Raw genomic sequence first — 15421 nt, 5'->3', positions numbered from 1 at the left:
TCTCCACTGATACCCAATTATAAATTTTCTCACACTAGAAAGGCCAGTAAAGTTATATAAATAGGTTTAGAGAGTGTGGGTTGATGTGAACAAGAATAAAATTATGGGTATTATACTCTGTTCAATGACAAAGTAATACATTTGGAAGAGATGAAAAACTGTGACAATAATATATTTGAAAGGTAGTATGGCTAAAAAGAACTAGATATTCAGGGTAAATATAGAAGTAAATATTCAATGTGATGTGTGGTATCCATAGTCTGTACTGGCCATCAGACCTCAATATACCTGTTTATTTTATGTACTCTTTATTTGTTCTAACTAGTTGTACATGACAGTAGAAAGTATTTTGACATATTATACATATATGGAGTATACTTTCTCGTTCTTCTGGTTATACATAATTTAGAACTACATTGATTGTGTAATCATATATGCATATTGGATAGTAATGTCTGATTTATTTTATTATCTTTCCTATTCCTATCCCCCACTTCCCTTCATTCCTCTTGTCTAATCCAAAGTACTTCTATTCTTCCCTAACACCCCCCCTATTGTGTATGAACATCCACAAACCAGAGAAAACAGCCAGCCTTTGTTTTTTTGTTGTTGTTGTTGTTTGTTTTTGTTTTGTTTTTGTTTATGAGGTTGGACCAAATCGCCCCAAACAAACCAAGATGCTCCAATAATAGAACCATTGATACCACAGTGGAGGAAATGTCAGAGAGGGAGAATGTACATAGTTAAACATAGTTAAACTGATCTGAGAAGTAAAGGATGATATAAGGAGTGAAATCAGAGATAAAATTCAGGAGGTGAAAGATCACTTTAATAAAGTGATAGGGATTCTGAAAAGAAATCAAACAGAAATCCTCAAAATGAAGGAATCATTAAACCAAATTAAAAATTCAATGGAAAGCATCACCAATAGACTAGACCACTTGGAAGACAGAGTTTCAGGCAATGAAGAAAAAATATATAATCTTGAAAATAAAGTTGACCATGGAGAGGAGATGTTAAGAGACTATGAACAGAGCTTCCAAGAAATATAAGATAACATGAAAAGACCAAATTTAAGATTTATTGGGATAGATGAAGGCACCAAGATATAAACCAAAGGAATGCACAATATTTTCAATGAGATAATATCAGAAAATTTCCCAAACCTAAAGAGTGAAAAGTAAAATCAAATACAGGAGGTTTATAGGAGCCCAAATGTATAAAATTACAACAGACCCACACCAAGGCACATTATTATGAAAATTTCTAACATACAGAATAAGGATAGAATTTTTAAAAATAAGTTAATTTATTTTAATTAGGTATATATGACAGCAGAATGCATTTTGATTCATTGTACACAATTTCAGCACAACTTCACATTTCTATGGTTGTACATGATGTAGGGTCACACCATATGTGCAGTCCTACATGTACCTAGGGTAATGATGTCCATCTCATTCTGTCTTTCCTGCCCCCATGCTCCCTCCCTACCCTCTCTCCCCTTTGCCCAAAGTTCCTCCATTTTTTTTCCCATGCCTCCCCCATACCCGTTTTGGATTAGCATCTACTTATCAGAGAGAACATTTGACCTTTGGTGTTTTGGAATTGGCTTACTTCACTTAGCATGATAAGGAATAAGGATAGAATTGTAAAGGCTGCTACAGAAAATGTCATTATGTTTAGTGAGAAACTAATTCAGGTCTCAGCTGCTTTCTCAACCCAGACCCTCAAAGCTAGGAGGTCTTGGAATAATATACACCAAGCTCTGAAAGAAAATGGATGCCAACCAAGAATACTATACCTAGAAAAATTAAACTTCAGGTTTTAAGGTGAAATAAAAAACCTTCCATGATAAACACAAGTTAAAAAAATTCACAATTAGAAAACCTGCACTACAGAGCATTCTCAGCAAAATATTCAATGAATATGAAATGAAAAAAAAAAACTGAAAATAAGCAAGGGAAGAAGCTACACTAAAAGAATGGTCAATCAAAGGAGAAAATAATTAAAATTAAAAGTCAACATACCTATTTAAATGACAAAAGTTAAATACATCATCAAAAGCATACTTGGGATCTGGAGGCAGATAGTTTGAGTCACAATCTGGGTTCTGCCATTTATTTGTACAAATTAATTTACTTTCCTACACTTCATTTTTCTTTTTTTAAAAAATATTTTTCAGTTGTAGTTGGACACGATATCTTTATTTTATGTATTCATTTATTTTTTATGTGGTGCTGAGGATCGAACCCAGTGCCTTGCATGTGCTAGGTGAGCACTCTACCACTGAGCCCCAACCCCAGTCCTGACACTTCATTTTTCTTATGCATAAAATATATACAATAATTTTCTTTCTCACAGAAATAAAGAATATAGTCCTGGCTGGAGAGTGTGAAGTTTATGGGTCAAAGTTCAAATCATTTGCATGGCACATAGGGCTCTTCCATTTCCAACCCCTATTCCTTTCTAGCTCTTTATACCTAGGTATTTTCATTTTTGCATTCCAATTTTCGGTTAACACAAGCTTTTACTTCTCTTGGAATTATAAATCTTTACAAAAACTAATCTTTGTTTCTGAAATGGGAGAAAAAAAATCTTTCTTCTTAAGAATGTGAAGGGTCTGTGATTTCTACGCTACTAGCAACTGATAAGGTAGTGTGAATTTTATGATCATAATCAAAATCCCTTGATTAAAGATAAAGATCTCCATTACTCATTTTGCACAACAGGATGCATGAATTTTATGTTTGTGTCAGGTTTTCTTGCTCTCGAAGTCCCACAAAGGCAACACAGTGTAGCCTAGGTAGATGCTGCAAACATGCTCAGTCATAGCTAAGGAGCCCTAGACTTAGGAAACCAAAATATTCTATAATGGACCTCAAACAAACCACCATGAACTTTGCCCCAGATGGAGACATTATGTTTATTATATTGAACAGCAAACAAAACTGCCATCTGTTCTGAAGAAGAATAGTATATCTAGTTTCCCAGGCTATAAAGACATCTTTGTTCAGTATTACAAATCATAAACCCATCTCAACAGCTTGTCTTTATTTAAAAAGTTGATTTTTTTGCATTAATTTTGATTTTTAAAAATATTGCATTAAAATGCTATTTTCATGACTGAACATTTTGCCATTCCTTTGAATTTTGTGCCTGAAACAAGCATACCTTTCATACCTCACTACAGTCCTGTCCATGTGCAAAAATACAACAAAACAAAAAATACATAGTGACATATATATTTGTGTACAATTTTTATATCCCTTTCTCTATAGCAATATTGATACACACATTCTTTTTCTTCATTGACACTAAAATAATTTGTTACATAAGCTGTCTGTACCTTACTTTTCTGCTTAATAATATATTTTCTTCACTTTATCATAAACATACAAATCTAATTCATTTAAAAAAACATTATTATTATAAACATGAATATTTATGGGTTATAGTGTGATAATTTGATATATGCATACAGATATACTGAACAAATCACAATAAAATATTTCCATATCCTTAAACATTTTTTAAACAATTTTTTGTTAACATTATAATTGTACCTATTTAGGGTACAGTATGCTATTTCAATATATGTATAAAATATGTACTTATCAAATCAGGGTAATTAGTATCTTAATCTCTTCATTACATTGTGTTTGAAGAGTTTGAGTTCCTCTTTTCTAGTTATTCATAAAATATTTTAGAGGTCCACAATCTTCCACAGGATTGATGCACTGTACTTTTATTGATGGATTTTGAAGTGTTCCACTTCTTTGTAATTAAAAGCAATGATGTTGTAAACATCCTTTTACCAACCATGGTGAAGTGGAAGTAGAGAACAAATTGCGAATATTAAAATTGCTGGATTAAAGAGTTTGCATGATTCCACATTTAGTAAATATTATCAAGTTGCTTCCAAAAACTCTTTATGCTTCCACTAATAAGGTACAAAAGTGCACGTTTCTCCACACTCTCAAAAATACTGGATATCAACAAACCTATAACATTTTTTGCTGACAATGCATGAATGATATTATCCTTTGATGTGCATTTTTAAAATTATAGTGGAATTGAGTATATTTCTCATGCTTATTGGTTATTTAGAATTTATTTTCTCATAATTGCCTATTAATATCCTTTTTCCATTTTTATATTGATTGTGCTGTTTTTTCTTAATAATTGGAATGGGTTTTTTGCAATTAATGCCATAATATAATGATGTATATTTTCCTGCAGCTTGCTATTTGTTTTTTATTTTATCTTTTATTTATTCAAAAAAATTTTCTCATGTGTAACCTTGTGGGTTTTTTTAGTTAGCAAGTTTAATTATATTTTATGGAGTCAAGTTTTGTATCTTTTTTCCAGATTTAATAACAAGTTTTTAAATAAAAAATCTTATTTTTGCCCTCAAATTTTAAATCAATTTTAAAAATCAATTAAAAAATAAACAGGTTTATAAGGTAAAAAGTTGAAATAATACCTACCTTTTACCCCCTTCTGTCCACTATTCTCAGATATCACCATTAGCTGTCCTCTATAAATTGGGAATAATCATATACTTATACAGCAGGAGATATATGTGTACCATATGTATCAAACACATACATGCAAAAATATGTAACATATATTACCACTATATATAGTATACTATATAATGACCAGGAACCTATAAATTTCTTTACACAAACTGTTCCTTTTCTGAAAATGGGAGAAAAGAAATCATCTTGTTTAATACTGAAGGGTCTGTGATATCTACCTTATTAGCAACCTGACAAGTTAGTGGACATTTTAGCTGCTCAATTCTTATTTTCTTCAGAAAATTATTTCACCTTTTGACCAAGGGGTTTCTCATTTTTGGTGCTGTCTAAAGTCTCTCCCAACTCTGTGATTTGATATCTTTTCTTCCTGTATCCTACCTCACACAAACCCAACTCTATTAACTTGACTTCTAACATTCCCTGTTGCTTTGCTTACAAAATCAACACAGTTTCTAGGAAATCTCATTATTTTTGAATGAGCATGAGTTATGACTTTCTAAAAACATCTAAAACCCAATTGTCATTGTGTGAATTTCTTTTTTTTAAATTTTATTTATTTTTATTTTTTTTTAATTTTTTATTGTTGGCTGTTCAAAACATTACATAGTTCTTGATATATCATATTTCACACTTTGATTCAAGTGGGTTATGAGCTCCCATTTTTACCCCATATACAGATTGCAGAATCACATCAGTTACACATATCAAAGACATCTCAAGAAATCAGGGTGGTTTGCCTCCCAGCAGGACCCTATTTACATCCCACTGGCTTTTCTTTCAAGGGAGTGTCAGAACTGTAGAACCCTTTCCAACATTTCCACTTAAGTACTGTCAGTCTGAAATGTAATGTGCTTTGCATTTCATCACTATTCTATTAGTCCATGACTTGCAACTTTTTATACATTTTTACTTTTTTGTTGTTAATATTAGCATAGATTGGCAAATCATAATTCTATATATTTATAGTGTACAATGTATGTTTTGATATGTACACAATGTGGAATGATTTAATGAAAATAATTGACATATCTATAGCCTCTCTTACCTATTTGTGTGTGTGTGTGTGTGTGTGTGTGTGTGATATAATCCAATTTGTCCACTTTTGCATTTGTGGGATGTGCTTTAGGAATCATGTTGAAAAAGTTATTGCTTAATGTTATGGAGATTTTTCCCTATGCAACTCTTATTTTCTCAGCTTCCTTCACTTCTTTACCTATTGAATGGTGTAAACCAACAAAAATCTACAATTCCTATAAATTTCTTTACTTTTCACTGGGTGGATATGTAGAATATAAGTAATGGGTTTGTTCCATTTTAAAAAATCTATTGATAGTGTATTTTGAGATGACCAATATTCATCTAGAAATATTTTTAGAATTCATAGGAAGGTGATTCTGGTTCCAGGGTGCCCAAAGCCATTAGGATTCTGAGGACAGTTTGTAATGACAAACTTAGTCCTCTACACTTTAGTGATAATGTAAATTATTACAGTGATGCAGTGGAGTAAGGAGGTGGGGAGGGTGGAGGTAGTCTGAAATGGAATATGTGAAATTTGTATATGAAAAAACAAATCCTTCCTTCCTTTCTTCCCTCCTCAATCCCACATAGATTTACAGAGATCTAAAATATGTAAACAGGAGAATATTATAAGTAGTCTGATAAATCTATATTCCTTTGTGTGAAAACATGATTGATCTGGGGAAAATTTTTAAATATGTATAATTTGGCCAGCCTGATATATAACCATTCACTTAATTGCAGGTTGAATGACACATTTTGCCAAGTGAATATTAAAGAATGTTTAATTCATTTATTTTATTACCTGTGTATCTCCAGAGGGAATAGGGCAATGAGAGCAGAAACAGCTAATTAAATGTCTTGGTGAACTGGCAAGTAGCTAAAACTTGTTTACAAGCTTGGTATAATGCATAATTAGATTGCAGTTTTGGAGAATAAAATTCCCAATGCTTAAGATTCTAATTTTTCACCATGGGGTCAAACCTATAGATATAGACCATTGGTGGGAAATAAACAGGGCTTAGTTTCTGGAAGAAATAGGTATTTCTGCCTAGTTTCTATTAAGTAGATTTTTACATAACTGTCTAAATCTTTACTGTTGGCAATCTAATTCTGAAGTCAAATGATATGTTTATAAAGTGATTTAACCCATTGCTACAAATTGCACGTGAACTTCTAAAAAGGGATCCGTTTAGTGTTGAGAACTGTTAACATTTAGATGTGAAGCATCCACAAAATCTCCTGTGTTGAAGGCTTGGTCCCCAGTGCAGCAATGTTCAGAGGTTCGGCTTCTGAGACATGATTGGATTGTGAAGGTTCTAACCTCATCAGTGGGTTAATCCATTGTCTGATTTATAGCTTAATGGGGTTTTGGGAGGTGACAAAACTGTAGGAGGTAGTGCTTTTTTGGAGGAAATTTGTCACTGGAGGCATCCCCTTAAAGGGCATATTTTGTTCTTGCCTCCTTCCTCTCCCTTTCTGCTCCTGGTTATTATGAGGTGAGCAGCTTTGCTCCACCGCATACTCCTCACCATGATGCTCTGCCTCACCTTAGACCCAGAAACAAGAGAGCCAATGACAACGGCCTGAAATCTCTAAAATCATAAGCCAAAATAAATGTTTCCTCCTTCAAGTTGATTTTGTTACAGTGATGGAAATTTAATGCACACGGTAATCCTGTCCTAGGACCCAACAATTCTATATTCCTAAGTTTATACATAAAAGGAATGAGAACTTATGTCTATCAAAAAAGCATGGTCATGGAAATTTATAGCAGCTTCATTTATCAGGATCCCAATTTGGAACAGTCCAAATGTCTATCAGTAGTGGTATTTAAAAGAATTTGTGCCATATTCATTCAATGGAATACTCCATAATGATGAAAAAGACCCACTGGTATATGCAGCAGTAGTAATAACTCTCCCACATATGATGGTGAATGAAGGAAGCCAAATGCAAAGGGAGCCTGCTTGGACACGATGTTCAGGAAGAAGTAAAAATAACCAATGATGACAGAAGTCAGAATGATGGTCATGGCTATGAAGTGGGGGTGGAAGTGGGAAGTACTAAGTGGTGAAGGCCTCCTGGGGTGATGGAAATATTCTGGATCTTGATCTGGGTGATTGGTTACACATATGTACATGTCTGTAGACCTTAAACAGTTCATTTTCATGCACTTGAATACAGTTTACTGTATGTGTGTTACAGTGGTAAAAAGCAATAAATACATAAGCACATAAATAAAATTTATCACTACCTTCTACATACCCAGAGATAGATTGTTCTTGTGCACTGATTCTCACAGAGTTTGCATAGGAGGGAAATGATGCTGTGGGCAGATGTTCATGTGTAGGTGTTAGCAGAGGCAATTGCACTCAAGATCCCAGCCTTCTCCCTTCTTTTTAAATGTATATTCTGTATCCTCTTTGGCCTTCTTGATCATTTGGGAGGCTATAGCATATAGAAAAGGGATGTTACCATGGGAGGGAGTGGGAGAGGGGACAGGAAAAAAAATGAGTTTCATAAGCTTAGGTCCTGAGGGGACTCAGCAGAGATGAAAAATAAATTGTACTCAGACAAAACTAGGCTTCCTGCCAAGCAGAGTAGATAAAGATTTGCCAGATAAGAGAGTGAACGAGATTTGGAGGAAAAGTAAAGAGTGAGAAGAGATGGGTCCTTGAGAAAGGGGCCTTGTCTTTTCTATAGGACTTCCTGGAAGGACTGAGGGCTCCATCAGTATCTTGCTCCCACACTTCTTTTTCTGAATACCTTGCCAATTCCATATTTTACTTTTCTTGTTGATTATTAGTGTTCCCAGACAATCAATATTGTATTTGTAGGTTCTATTTTACTTTCTCTGAGTCTATTGGGCCAGAAAACATAAGTTTACCTATTTAAATAGTGTCATAAATGAACAAAATAATTTCTGTATTCATATCCACAGTCTCCTTATGACATTTAATTTTCAAAAATTTGATATAAAACTCTTTCTACTAGGGATTCAAGTTCCAAGGATTTTTCTGGCATGAGTTTTCCTTTAAATTTTATGGTTTATTGGTTATTTTTTAACCTCAAAAATACATTTTTCTTTCAATGAAAAAGTTGGTTAAAAATATAGACTGGGAAAATAGAAAAATATTCCCTAATAGCAGATATTTTAGTGCTGGAAAGTAAAACCATTTTTTTGGCCTGCCTATCTGAGACAGTTGGGAGAGTGATTTATTCATATCTGCTATGATAAATGTTCTCTGTGTTCCATTTGTGCTGGGAGAGACTCAACTGCTTGTTTACAGCATTTTTGTCTTTTGATTTTGGCACCATAAACAGGCATAACTAGAGACATGGGTCTTTCCTGAAAAACTGATTTGAAAGCCCAACGTTTTATTGATTACTATGCCTGAACAGCTTTAGACTTCAGAATATGTAGTGGGCCAGCAAACACATGGCAATTAACCTTAGATATGGGGATTTTCTGATGGACAAATTAATGCTGAATTACATGTTGACCCCAAAATTATCATTTTCTTTGTCATATGTTAACATTTTTTAGCCTTCTATTTCTCATTTCATTGAGAGAATAGCAGTGTCATAGTAACCCAAGGCTTTATATTTGTCTTCTTCCTGAAACACAACATTATTAAATTACATATACAAATCAAATTCTCTTGAGGCTCTAAGGCATGGATATATTCCTCTGAATGTGGTCCAAATTGAGAGCATCACAGAACTTGTGAAATCCACCATGCATTTCAGATTCGATACTTCACACCTCATCAAAAGGTTGTCAGCAAGTCAGGAGACACAGAAATTTAGAGACAGAATGAAGCATTTCTGAGTCCCTGTCAGTCTTGTCAAGTCTTTGTTTCCCAGACTTTGTAGAATGAAAAGCTTAGCAGTAAGAGTGGGGAGGAATCTCTGTATTTAAAAGATATAACAGTGTTTTCTAATGTTACAGTTAATAGCCTGGTTGTGTTTATGTTGTTCAAAGAGTCTCTATTTGTACATCACAATATGTAAGTCTGTAAAACCAAAGGCAGCAGCATGCTGGCATTGTCATTTTCCTTCTCCACAAAAATGTATTGGATAGTAGCTGGAAATTTGTAACCTACTGAATACACTTGGAGTTTATATTTTTGACTTGCACTATTCTACTCTGTCCCTTAATATGCATTGTTTTGTAGATGTGACACGTTACAACTTAATGCCAAGAATGATGGAAACCTTCTGTAGCTTTGTTTCTTACCATCTTGGCTTTTACCTTAAAGATGATTAAAAACCAGAATATATTTTCTGGAATGGCATTAGCAGGAGGCACTGCTATATTTTTAATTTTTTAAATTGCTCATGTTTAGGAAATGAAACCTCACCTGTTCATTTAGACACTCTGTATACCCTACCTATCATCACGATTTTGCTTTTGTTGGTGGTATCTTTATTTATATTTATATTTATATTTTATATTGTTTCTGATTCACAGGCTTGAAGTCACAGTGACTTGCTCTTCCTCTTGCTTACTGATTTACTCCAGCATTTGCCATGGCCCAAACCATAAAAAAGCAATTCCAGAACTAGGGATGTAGCTCAATGATAGAGTTTGCCAGCATATGCACTCCCCTGGGTTCAACCTCTGTCAAGAAAGAAAGAAAGAAAGAAAAGAAAAGAAAAGAGAGAGAGAGAGAGAGAGAGAGAGAAAGAGAGAGAGAGAGAGAGAGAGAGAGAGAGAGAGAGAGAAAGAAAGGGAAAAGACAAAAGGGAAAATTAATTGCACAAGAAGATTTGGGTTTGACTGAAGATCCATTAGTCCCATTTCAGTGATGCTTCATTTGTTCCTATTGGAGACGATCAGTTCCAATTCCAATTTTCCATCGCCTCCCAGAGCACTCATGTTCAATGTATATCCATTGCTCTTCAGTCTGTGAGTGTCAGTAGGAGTGCCTTTTGGTACCAGAATCATGAGGGCCTCCTTCAGTTCACATTGCAACTTCCCTGCTGCTTCCAGAAATTTCCTCAGTACTCCTTTAAGATTCTTGTAATAGAAAAAGAAATGAAGATTTTATGGGATTCCTATTTTCCATTTCCTATTTGATACAGGATCAGGTATTGAAAAGAACATGGTCTTTGAAGTTGCGCAGGTCAAGTTTTAAGTCATGGCTCTGCTCTGTGACCTTGGATAAGTCAATTTAACTTTTCTGAATATCAATTATTTCCTCTGAAAAATACAACAAAGCAATACCTACATAAAATAGAGCTGTGTACTCTGAAAAAATACAACAACAGAAGTAACACAATGCTGTTGTAATGAATAAAAGTACTACAGCATGAAAAGTGCTAAGGAATATCATCATAGTAGATGCTCTACTAATGATAATTCAGTGCTTTGCCTTTCTTCACACGAACTTTGTCTCTTTCACTCTCATTATATCAAACTTTGGTCGAGGACCTATTATATGGGATTTGCTTTGTGAAAAATCATGATAGAATACAAAGATGAATGACACAGGCCTGACCCTCAGGAAACAATATTCCTCAATTTGGGCTGTACCTTAAAGTCACCAGACAAGTTATAAAGAATGCCAGTGTCCAAGTCATGCCAATATTAGTTACACCAAAATCCCTGGAGGTAGCACCCCAAGATTAGCATTTTTCTAAAGCACTACAGGTAATTCTAATGTATATCCATGTTAAGAATCTTGTAGAGGATGCAGAACCTAGAGTTATAACTAGTTCTAACTCTAGGTGCTACCAGTATTTCAGGCTAAGGAGATTGTCAGGTTAAATCATGAAGCATCTGGTATAACACTTTGAGGAACCTGGCTTTTATGTTAAAGATGATTAAAAACCACTGAACAGATCTGGGCGTGGTAGCGCAGCCTATAATCCAGTGGTTTAGGTGGCTGAGGCAAGAAGATCACAAGTTCAAAGCCAACCTCAGCAATCTAGTGAGGCTCTAAACAACTTATTTAGACCCGGTGTCAAAATAAAAAAGAAAAAGGGCTGGGGATGTGGCTCAGTGGTTAAGCAACTTTGGGTTCAATTCTTGATACCAAAAAAAAAAAAAAAAGAAAGAAAGAAAGAAAGGAAAACACTAGACAAACATTCCAATTAGGTTTCTAGAATTATTTCTCTGGCATATAAGTGAAGATATTGTAGTTAAGCCCCACCCCTACCACACCAGTTGCACATGCATGCACACACACACACACTGTTTAATCTTTTGCCTCATATTTTCCTACTATAAATATGGCCATGATATTAACTTTGTTAAAAATCACACTAAAGATAATGCTTAAACAAATGCTTAGAAACATTGAGCACTTCTTCTGTCTATGCACTTTTCTAAGCACTTCTGATACTTTATTTCATTTACTCCTCACAAAACCTTATGAGGTTGTGTTACTATTATATCCATTTCACAGATGAAGAAACTGAACTTCTGGGTATTTGGGTTCATCAAATTTAGTATGTGGCTCCCTGACTCTTGAGCCCAATCTGCCAGCCACAACTCTAGATGGTAAATACAATTCCTCATTTTGTTCAAGTCACTTACCTTATTAGGAAATTCAATTAATCACCTAATTCATATGGGAAAGAGAACTTTGGAGAATAAAGTACAGCATTTTACAACCTAAGTGACAACCAGGAGCTTTTCTATAGTTCACACAAATCAGATGGATTTGATGTAATCAGGATACAAAAAAAATGACCATTAATTTTCTGTGGACAAATATATGTTTCTACTCTCTCTAATTCATACCTAATTCGGATCTTATCTGAGAAAGACTAAGGATTGGGATGACATTTTTGAAAGCTTTATGAAATTATGTTGTTTTATTTAACTACCTTTTTAGCAGATAAGTTGATGATTGTAATCATTTATTTTTAAAAAGTTCTGTGAAAATTTGATGAGGGTGGTGCTCATAGTGGAAGTAACATCTATATTTCTCCTGACACAGTGGTTTCCAGGCATCTACTCTATCACATTATGCTTTTAAGTTTCTACTGTCTTTTGATGTTCAGTAATAGAGAATTATGAGATAATAACATTACTGGCATTAGACACTTAAAAACATACACCACATGGCCTACTTACCTACTTCTCTGTACTTCTATATTGTTACATTGTGCATTTTTCTAAGAGTATGAAATATTTCACAGATACTTATTTTCAAAATATTCCTATAGTGTTTAAATTTGAAAGCATATTTAAGGTGTTTTGTATTTTTTATTGTGCTGATCTTAGTAGAATATTTATGAAGTGACTTTAGTTCTTAAGGAAATATTAAGAATATACTACAATAAAAACAATAATATGCCACAGTGAATCTTGTCATCATGTATATATACAAGACACTAATTTAAAAAAGAAAACTATAAGTAAATAGCAGAAAGACCAGTAGAATAGAGAAGGGAACAAGGGAGGGAGGTGGGGATGGAAAGGGAAGTTCTGGGGACTGAAATGAACAAATTATATTCTATGCATGTATGATTATGTGAAAATGAATCCTAATGTCACGCAAAACTAAAATATCCAATAAAAAATAAAATAATAAAAAATAAAATCTAAGGGACCAGAAGAGTAGAGGAAAGGGACTACAGGGAGAGAAGAGGGAAGGGAATGGGAAATACTAGGGATATAGGATGCTATATTGTGCACATATATGAATATATAACAATGAACCCCACTATCATGTATAATTATCATGTACCAGTAAAATATGAAAAAAATAAAAATAATAAATGAATCCTTTAGCTTTGTACAACTAAAAAGAACCAATACAAATTTAAAAAAGAATTATAATTTTCATATCAAATTCTTTAAGCCTGCTGTCTGTAAGCTGCATTTAAAAGATGATACCCTTATGAGCAAGTGGCAAGTTCAATGCCATTGTCTATTACATTGGTTCGTGGAGTGAGACTGTATACACCAGAGTTCCACAAACTTTTTCTACAAAGAAATAGAGCATAAACATTTTGGTCCTTGTGGCCTATACAGTATGTGCTAACTACTCAACAACTCTGTTACATTGTAAAAGCAGTTTGAACTTTATTTACAAAAATAAGAGGTGGTCCAAAATTGGCCAACAAAGTTGTATTTTTTTCAGTCTCTAAGCATAAAAAACATACAGGAAAGACTCTCATCTTGGCTAATTCCATTCTTCATTTATGTGCACACTTCAAATCTATCAGAAAACAATCTCTAAATAAGAAGGGTTAGGTTGTGTAAACAAACACAGCTGGGCAAATCCTATTAGTGTTATCCCAAATGACTTTAACCACATTGCCAGTTCTTGTTTACTTTGATTCAGAAGTTGGGAGAAAGCTGAGGTAGAAATTTAACCTAAGTGAAGTTTGTATGTGGTTTGCTACCCAACAACAATATGCTTAAAATGTGTAAAACAAGGAAAACACATGATTTCCAAGATTATTTCTCTTCAACTTTCCAGGCTATGTTGAAGGCTATCTACTGTCCATCACAGAAAAGGATTGATGACTATGAATATAGCCTTTGAGGTGATCACACTCAAAACATCACTAAGTCCTGCAAGCTACTGGTTTAATGCTAATAAAATAATAATTACCTTATATTAAGTAATTACAATCTATATTGATTTCCACACAGAAACTTTACAACTTTTCAGACTTAAGACCACTGAGGCTTAGCTTCCTCCAAATCATATAACTATTGAGTGATGGAATTAGCATTTAGAGTCAGGTATTCTGAGTACAAAACCTATATTTTCTCCACTTAAAAAGTCCCTCCTACATAGTGCTCTGATTGCAGTAATAGTATCTTCACCATGAACAATAACCATATTGAGACTCACGAGGTACCTACCAAAGCTCTAACTTCTTCATAGGTGTGAACTTATTTATCCCTCCTAGCAGGCCTATGAAGTACATCCACTTAACATCCTTGGTTTTTAGATAAGGCAAGTCTCAGATAATGACCCAAATAATCACGACACAATCCCTATAATCAGAAAGCACCACTCTCTCCAAGTACAAGATTTCTCCAAGGGAAATGCTTCCTTTATTTTTCAGCATCAAAAAAAGGAGGAAAAACTGCAGAGGCCTAGAGAAGCAGTTAAGTCCCAGCCTGTTTTTATATTCCAACTGAATTTCTCCTTTCTCTACTCATCCTTTCATGTCAGTTCATTTTGTGCTGATAAATTCCAACCACCCTGGAGTCTTTACTAAGCTCAGGAGAATCTCACATCAAAGCCACATATTTTGGAGATGCCTCACATGGACAATAGCAGAGAATAGATCTGTCTCTGTCAAAACATGAGATAAACCAGTTACTTCCTTCTGCCTCTCCTTTTCCATTGCTCTGCTGAAAACCTCATGACAATGGCCCCAGAGAAGGTCATGTGGCACTCCAGAATCTGATTATTCAGGACATGTGAGGCAAATGGCAGAGGAGAAAGCATACAAATCACCAGCCAGGTTAAGTAGCTTTAGACAAACATGGAAGTGGTAACTTTTCAGAGTGTCTCCATGGTGGATATAGGTTTGTTCCTGTTGCTGTATGATGATGACACCAAGTTCAAATCTAATCCCTGCCATGAAAGCAACCAAATATCTCTGTACTTTCTCCCAGATGGGGGGTTGTAAGGAGAAGGGAGTTACCCATTATTTCGTTCTTCTCAGATTTTCTACTGCCTACCCTTAATTTGTTCACATATTTTCATGGACCTTCCATGTATAAGAGCTGCAAAGCTTAGACATTCCACATTAACTGGGTGACTTGTAAACAAACCAATCATTAGACGTCAGTGACAGTTATAGGTTAGGTACCAGAACATTTCTATCAGATTAGTGTCAACATTAGAGAAAAGTTCTTAAAATAGTACAGAGAG

Source organism: Marmota marmota, unplaced genomic scaffold (genome assembly GCF_001458135.2).
Source record: "Marmota marmota marmota unplaced genomic scaffold, marMar, whole genome shotgun sequence".
Taxonomy (NCBI): domain Eukaryota; kingdom Metazoa; phylum Chordata; class Mammalia; order Rodentia; family Sciuridae; genus Marmota; species Marmota marmota.
This window is presented reverse-complemented; position numbering follows the sequence as displayed.